At 41.6% G+C, this 13,696-nt stretch overlaps 1 protein-coding gene across 6 annotated transcripts in view; it reads left to right on the top strand.

The window, feature by feature from the left end:
* Positions 1–1,406: 1,406 nt before the first annotated feature.
* Positions 1,407–13,696, top strand: part of apc (APC regulator of WNT signaling pathway) — a 29,631-nt gene continuing 17,341 nt past the window's right edge. For 5 of the 6 annotated variants that reach the window (XM_086299826.1, XM_086299828.1, XM_086299829.1 and 2 more), the window contains exon 1: positions 1,407–1,633. The gene's annotated coding sequence lies outside the window, so the exon portion shown is untranslated. Of the gene's footprint in view, positions 1,634–10,236; positions 10,379–13,696 lie in introns of those variants that run through there. The other variant, XM_086299827.1, reaches the window with a different exon arrangement.

Genomic DNA, 13,696 nt, shown 5'->3' on the forward strand with positions numbered 1-13,696 from the left:
GTTGTTATCAGAGATCAGGCCCAGCACGACGGTGTCGTCAGCAAACTTGATGATGGTGGTGGAGCTGGTAGTGGCCACACAGTCATATGTGTACAGAGAGTACAGCAGGGGGCTCAGAACACACCCCTGGGGGGCTCCAGTGCTGAGAGTGGTGGAGGCTGAGACATGTCCGCCCATCCTTACTGCCTGTGGTCTGCCAGTTAGGAAGTTGGAGATCCACTGACACATAGATGAGCTGAGTCCCAGATGCTCCAGCTTGGTGGTGAGTGTGGAGGGAATTATGGTATTAAATTTCCAAACCAAAACTACTTTCAATCAAAACTAAAATAGCTGATTGAGCCAAAAATTATCTTAAGGTACAGGATACAGACTAAAACAAGTGAACTAAAACAGAAAAATATCAGTTCTTTTAGTTTTTTCAGTCTGGTCAGACTTGTAATCACGACTAGCCTGAGCAGATGAGCTCATAAACACTGTGAGCACCATCATGTTTACAGCAAAAATAATCATGTTTACAAGCTGATACACAAAATGCTCTGGTCTCTATAGAAAATAATTGTGAGATAATTTACTCATTCACAACAACTGTACAGTGAGAGGATGATTTTATAACTCACCTGGATTAAAGTTTGCATTATTAGGGACGCGGTTAATGTTGACCTTGGTTTCTGTAGCTGATTTTTCCCTCTTTCTTAAGGACTTTCAGATCCTGTAGTGTTTTTAGGTCTCACACTTCTTCTTCTTCTGTTCAGTTTTCTCAGATTTTTAAGGACGCACTGCACACTATGCTGAGATACGCCAAGTTTCAGCTAACTGCTCTTTGTTAATCACTTTTCGGTTAAACTGCGTTTGCTTTCCCAATTTTAACAGGTTCATCTAAAGAAGTGGGAACAAATGTGTTTTTGTGGCAGGCAGGTAGTAACAAAGGGCTTAAAGATAAAACTTAAAACTGGTTCTTTGCTCAGTTGTTGGTTATGTGTCGACACAACAAGGAATCCTGGAGTCAGGAGCCGTTTTATGCTTGAATGATTTGGAGGTCAGAGTTCAGAGGGTCACCAAACCAAAACATTCCTGTTAAAATGATCAGGTACAAGGACTGAACTAAAAAATTACAAAGAAGAACTTTAACGAGCTTCAGAAAGGCATCGTTTATTTACAGGCTGTGCTTCTGACAACATGATTATGACCCAAACTGTCAAGAAATCACACCACAACTCTAAAAACATGTGAAAATTAGTGGACTCTGGTGAGGTCACTGCAGCGTTTCGATACAAACCTCAGCACGGAATCCTAGAACACCTGAGTGAGAAGGCGATGGAAAGTACACGTGCAGCGGAGGAGGGCCAACCCCCCCCCCACACACACACACACACACTCAGAGTAACACACACACTCAGAGTAACACACACACACACACACACACAGAAAGAAGATGGCGGCGGCAGCGGTCGCGGCTCCTCCATAACAAAAAGGACTCAAAGTTCAAACTTGGCCCACTTTGTGTAACTCTGCTTTTCCCGCTCTGAGCGGACGATGAGCGGCCTCCGCCGCCCCTGAAGGCCCGGGTCTTTTCTCCGGGTCTCCGGGATGTTAGCGTGAGACTGCCTCCTGAAGTGGACTTTAAACCGGGACGGTAAGAGCGGCCGAGCCGTGCTAGCTCCGTGCTAACTGTTTGTTTGGACAGCCTGTTTGTTTGTGGACACTCCCAGGACGTGTTGCTACCGGTCTCCGGTTTATCGGGACACCAGGGCAGAAATGCTGTTTATGTGACCGGCGGAGGGGCATCTGATCCGGACAGGTTCCGGTACTGATAGGTGAAGGAGCGGGCTCAGTTAGCCGGGTCAGCTAACGGCTAACTGCTATTGTCAGGACAAATGGCAAGTACTGTAGATATTACAGTACCGCGAGTAGTGCAGTACCGAAAAGTCCCAGAAGCACTACTGCAGTACTGCTGACAGCTCAGACTGTCACTGTACACACATAATGCAGCTCTGTGTGTACTCTAAGAACAGTAGTGCAGTTCTTTGTGTACTTTGACAACAGTACCGAATCTGTGTGTGCTCTGTGTACTGTGGCAGTAATACTGCAGTTCTGTATATATTCGTTGTGTACTCTGACTGTCATACTGCAGTTCTGGGTGTAGTTGTGTCACGTTGAGGACTGAGCAGGCAGAGGTGTTCTGATGTTTTGTGTGTATTCATAACCTGTGAAAAGCACCTGTGTCACCTGATTGAGATCAGTTGTCTTGATTAGAGGATTTTTACGGAGCATGGTGCCTCCACAAATATACTTTAAATTTTTCTCTGAGGAGCAGCTGTGATTCCAGAAAGTGGAGCCGATCGTCCTCACAGACCACGGCCACACTCAGGGACTGCACAGCTGGTTTTATGATATACCTCGTGAAGTCAGAGATCCAAGCTGATTTCTATGGAGAGATTATCTTACATCCACAAGCGTAAACTAAGATTTACAAATATGTGCCGTGATTTGTGTGTAACTTTTATGGTTGTTGGGTTTTTCTCTGTATCTATTATTGTAAGAGCTACTGTACAATATAAAGTGCCTTGAGGGGACTGTTGATGTGATATGGCGCTATAAAAATAAAATTGAAGTGAATTGAATAGAACTCACAAATGCGTGTTCCCATTCACACACGTACGAAATAATTTGACCACACGTGAAACAGTTTTCCAAATACATGTATCTAAACTAGATTAAATAGTGATTATTTACGCACAATTTATAAAGTAAGGTTTTACAAGTGAGGGGTGGTAGTGTAGTTTTAGTTTTTTGTATGCACAGAAATGTTTTGTAAAGAGAAAATTATACTATTCGTGAAGCTAAACTTAATAAATTGAGTGTGACAAGTTGTCACTGACAACTGTAACACACGCCACAGATGCCAGGTCAGGTGTGTTTGTGGCTATTACTTCATCCTGCCCACATTTTCTACAAACCCGTGGTCCCCAGAGAAGAATATACGAACAAAATACTAATACTAATAACAAAAGTGTTTCTACTCAGAGTATTCTTAGTCATGTGATTAATGTAACCTAAAAAAGACACTTGATTATCAATATTATAAAGTTATAATTAATCTTCAAGTTTGTATTTCCTTTTTTAAAATAATTCAAGTATTTATTAGATTTTGCATTTTATAACAGCAAACACAAAAATATAACAACAAATACAAAAATACAAAAACCAAAAAAAGAAGCAAACAAACAAAGAACTGAAAAAAACAAAAGAAAAGAAAAATACACTGAGGTTTTAACATCAGTGGCATCTCGTCCAAGTCAGGTAGACATTTAGGTGCAAAAACTGTCCCATTGTTCCACCGAAGCTTCAGTCACATGATGTAACCTTCCCAGTGTCTTTTCGCAAGCAACGTTCAATCATTCTTGCTTTCCACATTTTAAGCATTGGATTATTGGGGTCCTTCCGGTACTACAAAATGACACGGGCACATGTTACCAATGCAGTCCTTAACACTCTAAACTGGTGTTTCATGTTTGTATTTCTTTAATTAGACCTGCAGCTTTTACTTTAAAGCTGATTCCTCTGATTCAACATGAGTCTTTATCACCAAGCACAACAACAACAACAACACAACAAACTGTTGTATTCAGGTATATTTCTAAAGAACAGGAAAGCTGCTGAGTGCAAATGTAATAGCAAAATGTGAATTTGTGTCTATGTAGACAACAACATGTGATTTTTCACTGATTTATCACAGTTAACTGTATTATCACAAACAGACTGTATGCCAATAGCAGACTGGCTGTGTCTTATGGCAACATTTATGTCAGGTCTCAGTAGGGCTGCTCGATTATGGCAAAAATGATAATCACGATTATTTTCACTGAAATTGAGATCACGATTATTTGACGATATTTATTTAACCCTTTAAGACCTACTATAGAACCAAGTCCACCAGAGCTTATATTATTTTTATTTATTTTTTTTTTACATGCTGTAGTGCCATTTGTGGGAGCATTTCAAGTTGCTATACATCAATACAACTGTTATAGCCCATATTTTAATAATATGTATGCATTAAGTGCATAGTAATTACATAAAATTCAAAAAAGTGCAATAAACTACAAAAAAAATTGAAAATCGCTTTTGTTTTGTTTACATATATTTCTACTTGGAGAAGTTTAAGAGGCTTATCCCTCAAAACTTTAAATACAATAAAGTTGCAAAAAATAGTTTCCCACCACAGGAAATTTATTTTGAGTGTCTTCATAGTTTTATTTTGGAGATACAGCAATTTTTATATACTGCAGGAAAAACAAAAAACAATCCTATGATGCAAATTTGCAAAGAAAACAGCAGGTGCATCATTTCACTGTGGGAAGTGTTACGAACAGCTGATAGGAACGGCAAAGCGTGTTTCTGGAATATTATGCTTTTGTTCCTGCAAGCGCTTTTTATGCAATTTTTGCAAAGCTATATGTGGAACAAAACCGTGACCGAGGACAAGCTGATGGCATAAGATGTAAGTACAACTCCTCCGGTTTCATATGCAAAACAAATTATTGCGCTAGCTTACACGGTTCAGGTTCTACAGGGATTTAAAAATAGTTATGCAAAACGGAGCGTGCTGCTCTGACCGGCTTTAAAGGGTTAACAATGACTTTAAAAAAATAATATAAAATGGTGTGCAACACCACTGAAGTTTTTTTTTTTTAAACTCTTTTCAGCCAACGGCAGTCACTCTCCAAATAACTTCTGCTTAGCTTTCCGAGCTTCCCTCGGGTCCTCTTAATCAGCGGTCTCCACCCTTTTTTGCGCCACGGACTGGTTTATGCCCGACAATATTTTCACGGACCGGCCTTTAAGGTGTCGCGGATAAATGAGGGAGGGGCTAATAATCGGCTCAGTCATTTTTAATGATCGTTGAAAGCCCAGATCGTAATCGTGATTAAAATTCGATTAATTGAGCAGCCCTAGGTCTCAGTGGGTGTTGCTGTGCTGGACTAACTTTGAGGACATAATTTGCAATTGAAAAAGGTGAGAAATTATAATATAGGTTATTGCAATACTCAGCATGTCACAAAGAGTTAAAAATCGCAATATCATTGGACACTCAATCATATATTATTGGGTGTCCGATGATTCCCACTAGGGCTGGGCCATATCATACCATTCACGGTAATACTGGTATAATGTTGGGCAACGATAAGAAAATGAAATATCGCGAAAGAATATGGGTAAAACGCGCATGCGCAATACCTTTGATTTCATACGCACATGACGGAAAAAGCATGCCGGCGGCAAAGAACGAGAAGGGCGAAAGCGGATCGTTGAATGAAACGGATGAACCAGAATTGGTTTGTAAAAATGCTGCAACGTCAGTGGTGTGGAACTGGTTTAGCTTTCGTCCGTCGAATACACAACAAAGCACTATTTTTGGTAGAGGATGCTTGCAGGCCGTCGTTATTATAGTGTTTTTTGGAAAATACGGCACACTTAAAATCAATCCTGTGATTTTTCTGAAAATCGACAGTGCCCCTTATAATCCCGTGTGCCTTATGTATGAATTCTGGTTGTGTTTACTGACCTCGAAACTATTTTATGTGGTACACGGCGCTCGAAAATCTGTCAAATGTTTTAGTACGACTTTGCTAAGCTACAAACACGCACCGCTTGATGGATTGTCGGAGCATTACGGTTATCGTAGGCAGGAGCCTCGTGGAGTGATACGTACTGTGCTTCAACATAATATTACCGTATTGTGTGTGTATAACCTCTTTTTAAGTTTTGTAGATATTATACATGGTTATGCTGAGGATATGTTGGCCAATTTCCACTGGAAATGCCTTTTGGTTAAACTGTCAGCAAGGAATTTGCTTTTGCACTGTTAAATTTTTATATAACTTTAATGCACATAAAAAAACAACTGCTTGTTTAAGTGAAAATACATTGATGTTTTTTTGGGTTTTTTTGCACTAATAAAGTTGTGGAGTTGTAAAGTATTTTGTCTAGTGTCAATTAGGGCTGGGCCATATTATACCGTTCACGGTAATACCGGTACAAAGCTAGGCAACAATAAGAAAATGACATATCGCGACAGAGTATGGGTAAAACGCGCATGCGCAGCGCCGAAAAAGCACGGAGAATGCACGGTAACGGAAAATGTGAATGGGGAAAGTAGATTGTTGAGTGAAACGGATGAGCCAGAATTGTTTTGTAAAAATGGTGCAGCTAAACTGGTTTGGTGTTTGTCCAACAGATACACAACAAAGCACTTTTTTTTTTTGTAGAACATGCAAGCGGGCCGTCGTTATTGCCGTATTTGTCAGACTAAGGTGCTTGTAAATCTGGGAGTAATCTGGGTCCTAAACTCTGTCCTTTAATAAAGTCCCGAAGTCAAACGAACATCCCTGAGAGTTTAAAACTGTCTAAATACTTTTATCTTTAATGAAATGATCAGCATTGCTGCTTTACCAGGTGTAACTATGAAGTTTAACATCCAGGCATCCATGAAAATAGAATTCATTACATTTAACGGAGTTAGAAGTTGGCGGAAGCTAGCTCGCTAGTTTCGCTAGTTTCGCTAGTTACCTAAACATGGTATAGCATGTTCTGACTGAGAGATTTCTGAAAAAATTCAAATGTACAGCTCTGCTATCATTTCTAACATAAATGAAGACAGGAAACTAAACAGCAGTGACGTTTGTAGGGTTACTGAAGTTGGGCTAGCTGGTATATAACGAGGCTAGCGACACAGCTGTGTTAGCATAACATAAACTGTGAAGCTCAAGGATGAACGCTAACACTTTTCCACTCGATAAAAGTTAACGTGAAGGTTCCAAATGCAATCGCATGGCAGGATGCTGTAAATGGACCAAACTTCAGTCAGGAGAACAACTGAGATAATCCATCCACAATACGAGGTTAGTCATTAATATACTGCAACAACATGGGAATAGAGCAGCTGTGATAGAATACAGCATTAATGAATCAATGGTACAGAAGTGGAGGAAGCAAGAAGAATGAGTTGAATAAAGTTTGATTTATCTGACTGCTTTGTTTTGCTTAATGTGCCTTATAACCCCATGCACCTTATCGGGGCTCTAGAGTGCGACCAATTTGGTCGCAAATATGACCAAATTTTTCAGTGGTGCGACTAAAAAAATTTTTTGGTTGCACCTGTGCGACCAACTGTTCGGGTAGCAAAAAAAAAAAAAACTGCAACCTTCCCTGTGGTCAATGTCACTACCCGATCCGTACCGGAAACCCGATCGGTACCCCGCATGCGCGAAAGGTTTCTACTTCCGGTCGTAGCGTTTTACGATAGTTATGGGTCAGAGTATCTGTTAAGATGTTAAGAATAACAAGTATATCTTAAAATGTTTGCAATAATGAAGCATTTCAGTACAATGTAGACAAAAACGAAAAATAAAAAGAAAGTTACGGATCAGGACTCTCCGATCCTTACTGCGCATGTGTAAAGTCTGACCGTACAAATCGGGTCTACCCGATCCGTACCGCGCATGTGCAGATGTTTTCTTCTTCTTCTGCTCGTTTAATGGCAGTTTACTCCCCAGTGTACGAGGATACCACCACCTGCTGACCGAGCGAATAAACCCTATTATAAACTGAATTATCGTCATTACAAACGTGTGTTAAATCTGATTTAGCGATAGTCGAGTGTGTTTATGCTTGTCTGTGAGGAGAGGATTGTTGGAATAGTGATGATGATGTACGCTATCACTGTCAATTGTCAGTAAACACTTCATCTGGCTGATGAATCTACACGTGAGATATTACAAAGTCTGCATTATTAACTCTGTAATTAGGTGCCGTTCTTCTTATTTTATGGCGCTGTTGCTCAATCGGGGGACACTCTCTGTTGAGGAGAAAAGCATGAATTTCTTTGTATACGGATTATCCATTGTTTAAATGTCCCGGGCAGTCGAAAAGGAGGCAGAGCTGTTGAGAAATGCTAGGAGCTAACTGGGCGATAACCGTATCATTCAAATATATTGAATGTCGCAATGTTGGCAAAGAGAGGAAGTGACGTAAGATTTGCGCATGCGGGGTACCGATCGGGTTTCCGGTATGGATCGGGTAGTGACAGTCAACAACAGACACACATTATGCCCCTATCGTGGACTAAACCAATCACAGATAGTAAGGGGCGGGACCTCTCTGATTGGCTGTGGTCCAGTTGAAAGTGCAGGTGGAAGTGGGAGGTGAGTAGCTTGAATAAAGCGATATCAATTCATTAAATCCTGAATCGACTTTTAAATATAACTGTGTTTTGCCAGAAACGCCAGATTAAAGCTCACAAAACCATTTCAACAACAACCAAACAGCAGATGAGAGCAGGTACACGGTCTCCACACAAAGACGTAAACACAGAACGGACCCGACGCATCAGAATCAACTTTGTCTTTCTTGGCTTTCTCACCCGACGGCCCGTAGACGGACACGCTGTCGGAGCTTAGCGGTTCTGATGTGTCCGGTCCGCGCTGTGTTTACGTCTTTTTGTGCTGATTCTGAGCTGCAGGTTTTGTCTCTCCAACCAAAATTCACAGAGCCAGCAGCAAAAGAAGCAGCAAACTGCGCTTCACATTTGATCAATGTCGTCATGAATTTTGCTGTTTTGCTTCCACGACTATTAAAATCACACTCCATGCACAGCTAGCTCTCTCTCTATCTCTCTCTATACTTCAAGAACAGTTTCCCGTCTCCAATCTCTGTTTTCTGTATTATTCATTCACTTATTACCCACCAGTCTACCGTTGTTTACAGCGCTGTGGCTGCTGTCTTTTTCTATTCTTTTTTTCACTTAAATGACCTCGGACAAGAAAGCCTATTTTTTTTCTGTTGTTCAGTACTGAAAAAATGTAAACTTTATATGCAGAACATTGTAGAATATTTTTAAGGTTATCTGCTATAAAAAGCCAGACCAGGCCTTCATGTTTTTCTGTGTTACTTTCACACAAAGGCACCTGCTGTGATGTTCACAATTCTGATGAAGTCAGTACTGATAAATGATCAGAATTATAATATTTCTGACTGTCTGAGGCTAAGTTGAATCGAATCGGGACTTTGAAAACCGGAATCGAATGGATTATAGAAATCAGTGATGATACCCAGCCCTAGTGAGCAGCCTAGGCACGACAGAAGTGGATGTAGCTGCAATAGGAAAAGAACTATTGCTAACTTTTCTGTTATGTTAAGGCCTGATCCTTCTGAAATTCATAGCCAGTGCTCTGACACGGTGTCATCAATCTTTGAATGGTGAAAAAGCACAGTGTATCCAGAAAAACACATTAAATTATATAAATTATTATAAAATTTGTGTGTGCCTAACTTTTGTGCCAGTACGCCTAACTTTTTAAAGTTAGGTGTACCGGTACGCCCATGGCAAAAAGTTAGTCTAGAGCCCTGCTTATGGTCCAAAAAATACGTATTTGACTTTTTTATTTGGCACACTGCAGTTGAATGTTGCAAAGCACCTCTTTTTAACATCAGTGGATATTATACATGGTTATGGCTCAGGATATGTCAGCCCATTTCTACTGGAAATGCATTTTGGTTAAACTTTCAGCAAGGAATTTGCATTTGCACTGTTACATTTTTATATAGCTTTAATGCATATAAAAACAGCTACTTGTTTAAGTAAAATGAGTGGATGGGTGTTTTTTGTGCTAGTAAAGTTGTGGAGTTGTATTTTGTCTCACAGAAATTATATAGTCAGTTATATCGTTATCGCAAATTTTCAAATATATATCGTGATAAATATTTTTGGTCATATCGCCCTGCTCTACTTCCCACCTCGAAAAGTACTCTGCAAAATAGTCAAGAAACCTGCTGAAGGTGGAAGAAGCAAATTTGTTTGACTTGAGGCAAAAACACAAAAATATATTGTCGAGATTGACCAGGTGACAAAGGAAAGAGATACGAGGAGCTGATGTGACCCAATGACATCACTCATTGTGTGTTGATGACATGAAGAGCAAACGGCGGAGGAGAGTCAGTGATGTTTACTCTCTGACATGTCCTCACAGTGCAGAAACTGTGTTATCCTTTAACCCACAGATGTTGAGCTCACCGTCTCATTTGATCTCTGAACCCACGTCTGTGTGTGCGTTGGTTAAAAACACTAAAAATGGTTCTTTGAGCTTTTATCAGTAAAATAAAGGTTCACCTTTTACTTGTGTGTGTGTGTGTGTGTCTCAACCCGGTCAGTCTGCCTGCAGAGCCTGCTGCAAAGCATGCTGGGAGCAGTGGGGGCTGCCCCTCCCTTCTTTGCCTATGTGTGTTTCTGGGCTGTGATTGGCTGCCTGAGAGCCCAGCTGACTGCACTCTGTCTCTCAGACGGAGAGAGAGGCAGGCTGATGGAGGCGAACGCGATGGGGTGAGCTGCCATTTTCTGTCTTTATCCTCTATCCCTCCATCCTTTTTCCTCCTTTGTATCTGCCAAGGAAGAGGAGGTGGACGGGAGGAAGTAGGAGGGGGGAGAGCGGAGGGAGGGTGGAGGTTTGGGGGGGGAGTTCCTTTCATTGTGCTGTTGTCGTTCTCCAGAGGATTTAATTCATCCTCTGTTTGTGCTGCAGACGAGGAGGAGGAGGAGGAGGAGGAAGGGGGGGGGTCGTTGAGAGACTGAGAGGATTGAGGGGGTGGGTGGGGGGTGATGATGGAGGGATGAAGAGGAGGAGGTTCAGAGATGATGGAAAGAGGAGGGAGAGAAAATGGCGTCTGGCTGGTGCAGGAAAGAAGAGATGTTGTCTGTCCTAGTTATTGATTGCTGTGTCAACGGCAATAATCAGCACCTGGATCAATAACTTTACCAGTATCATATGGTGTACTGTTATTTTAGTACTGTATGTAGTACTGCTGGATTCTTTGTTGGTGCAGCAAGTTCAATTTGATCTTCTGATTGTTCAAACCTGATCAGTGTGATCAGATATTTATGGATTGGTGCTGCAGAGGTCAGTGTGTCGCCTCACAGCAGGAAGGTTCCTGGTTCAGCTGGCACCAATCCTTTTGTGTGCAAAGGTTTCATTATGTATATCCCATCTAGTTAAGGGCACCCTGTTAGGTTATCTGTTGATTCTGTGGTTGTGGCGTAGATAAAGCACTGTGATTGGTCAGTAAGAGGTCAAACTATTTGTGCAGGTGGAGCTGAGAGGCTCCGCCCTCCCTCATTGTAACTGCGTTAGGACCTCCTGTGCTGATTGGCCGTCCTGTCACCAGGCAGGCAAATAGCTTGTTTTAATTACAATTTAGATGTTTCTATATTTAGCTCTGAAGATCATCAATAATCTAAGCTCTCTGTAATTTCAATTATTGACATGAAAGATCAGCTGACCCTCCAGATGTGATGTCATCATTGTGCCGAATTCATTTTAAGGTTAAACAGGAAGTGATGTCATATGTTTACAGTGGGGCAAAAAAGTATTTAGTCAGCCACCGATTGTGCAAGTTCCCCCACCTAAAATGATGACAGAGGTCAGTAATTTGCACCAGAGGTACACTTCAACTGTGAGAGACAGAATGTGAAAAAAAAATCCATGAATCCACATGGTAGGATTTGTAAAGAATTTATTCGTAAATCAGGGTGGAAAATAAGTATTTGGTCAATAACAAAAATACAACTCAATACTTTGGAACATAACCTTTGTTGGCAATAACAGAGGTCAAACGTTTACTATAGGTCTTTACCAGGTTTGCACACACAGTAGCTGGTATTTTGGCCCATTCCTCCATGCAGATCTTCTCGAGAGCAGTGATGTTTTGGGGCTGTCGCCGAGCAACACGGACTTTCAACTCCCGCCACAGATTTTCTATGGGGTTGAGGTCTGGAGACTGGCTAGGCCACTCCAGGACTTTCAAATGCTTCTTACGGAGCCACTCCTTTGTTGCCCGGGCGGTGTGTTTTGGATCATTGTCATGTTGGAAGACCCAGCCTCGCTTCATCTTCAAAGTTCTCACTGATGGAAGGAGGTTTTGGCTCAAAATCTCACGATACATGGCCCCATTCATTCTGTCCTTAACACGGATCAGTCGTCCTGTCCCCTTGGCAGAAAAACAGCCCCATAGCATGATGTTTCCACCCCCATGCTTCACAGTAGGTATGGTGTTCTTGGGATGCAACTCAGTATTCTTCTTCCTCCAAACACGACGAGTTGAGTTTATACCACAAAGTTCTACTTTGGTTTCATCTGACCACATGACATTCTCCCAATCCTCTGCTGTATCATCCATGTGCTCTCTGGCAAACTTCAGACGGGCCTGGACATGCACTGGCTTCAGCAGCGGAACACGTCTGGCACTGCGGGATTTGATTCCCTGCCGTTGTAGTGTGTTACTGATGGTGACCTTTGTTACTTTGGTCCCAGCTCTCTGCAGGTCATTCACCAGGTCCCCCCGTGTGGTTCTGGGATCTTTGCTCACCGTTCTCATGATCATTTTGACCCCACGGGATGAGATCTTGCGTGGAGCCCCAGATCGAGGGAGATTATCAGTGGTCTTGTATGTCTTCCATTTTCTGATGATTGCTCCCACAGTTGATTTTTTCACACCAAGCTGCTTGCCTATTGTAGATTCACTCTTCCCAGTCTGGTGCAGGTCTACAATACTTTTCCTGGTGTCCTTCGAAAGCTCTTTGGTCTTGGCCATGGCGGAGTTTGGAGTCTGACTGTTTGAGGCTGTGGACAGGTGTCTTTGATACAGATGATGAGTTCAAACAGGTGCCATTCATACAGGTAACGAGTGGGGGACAGAAAAGCTTCTTACAGAAGACGTTACAGGTCTGTGAGAGCCAGAGATTTTCCTTGTTTGAGGTGACCAAATACTTATTTTCCACCCTGATTTACGAATAAATTCTTTACAAATCCTACCATGTGGATTCATGGATTTTTTTTTCACATTCTGTCTCTCACAGTTGAAGTGTACCTCTGGTGCAAATTACTGACCTCTGTCATCATTTTAGGTGGGGGAACTTGCACAATCGGTGGCTGACTAAATACTTTTTTGCCCCACTGTAGCTGATCTGGGGGTTACACTTAGAATCACATGACCAAATTATCAGGTGCTCTTACAGATCAAAAATGTCATTGGTGAGCTGTGTGCTGCAGTAAAATACAACATTGCTCAGCTCAGGTCTTGTTCTGACATATGGCATAGAAACTAAACATTTAACAGTGTTTCCTGAAAACCCTCTCTTGTCTCATCATTTCCTAATTACATTTAATTTTACAATAATGGATTCCACAGCAGTGGGAGTAGATGTCATCAAAGTAGATTTCTTTCTGAAAGTGCTGTAACTAAGCTTAAGAATGTAATTCACTCGCTGTTATCATCTTCAATGCTTTGTATCAACACAAAGCAGAGCAGCTACCTGAACGCTACTCCAACAGAGGTTGGTTATCTTGTTAATAATTTTACCTCCTCACTATGTATGGATACTGTAGCTCCAGTGAAAAAGAGAGCCTTAAATCAGAAGTACTTGTCGCCCTGGTTTAACCTTCAAACGCGCACCTTGAAGCAGATAACTCGTAAGCTGGAGAGGAAATTCTAAATCATTAATTTAGAATTTAGCCTGGAAAGTAATTAAAATTACCCTGGGTGGGTAGGGGGTGGCAGCAGTCTTCCACTCCAACCTCTGGAGCCAGACAGCATTTTAATTCATTTTAAAGCAGGATGCTTAACCTTGTCCACCCTAGTTGAAAAA

Source organism: Aulonocara sp. 'chitande type north' Nkhata Bay, linkage group LG7, assembly GCF_057382095.1.
Source record: "Aulonocara sp. 'chitande type north' Nkhata Bay isolate Kocher_YH1m ecotype deep benthic linkage group LG7, A_spYH_male_GT1.1, whole genome shotgun sequence".
Lineage (NCBI taxonomy): Eukaryota > Metazoa > Chordata > Actinopteri > Cichliformes > Cichlidae > Aulonocara > Aulonocara sp. 'chitande type north' Nkhata Bay.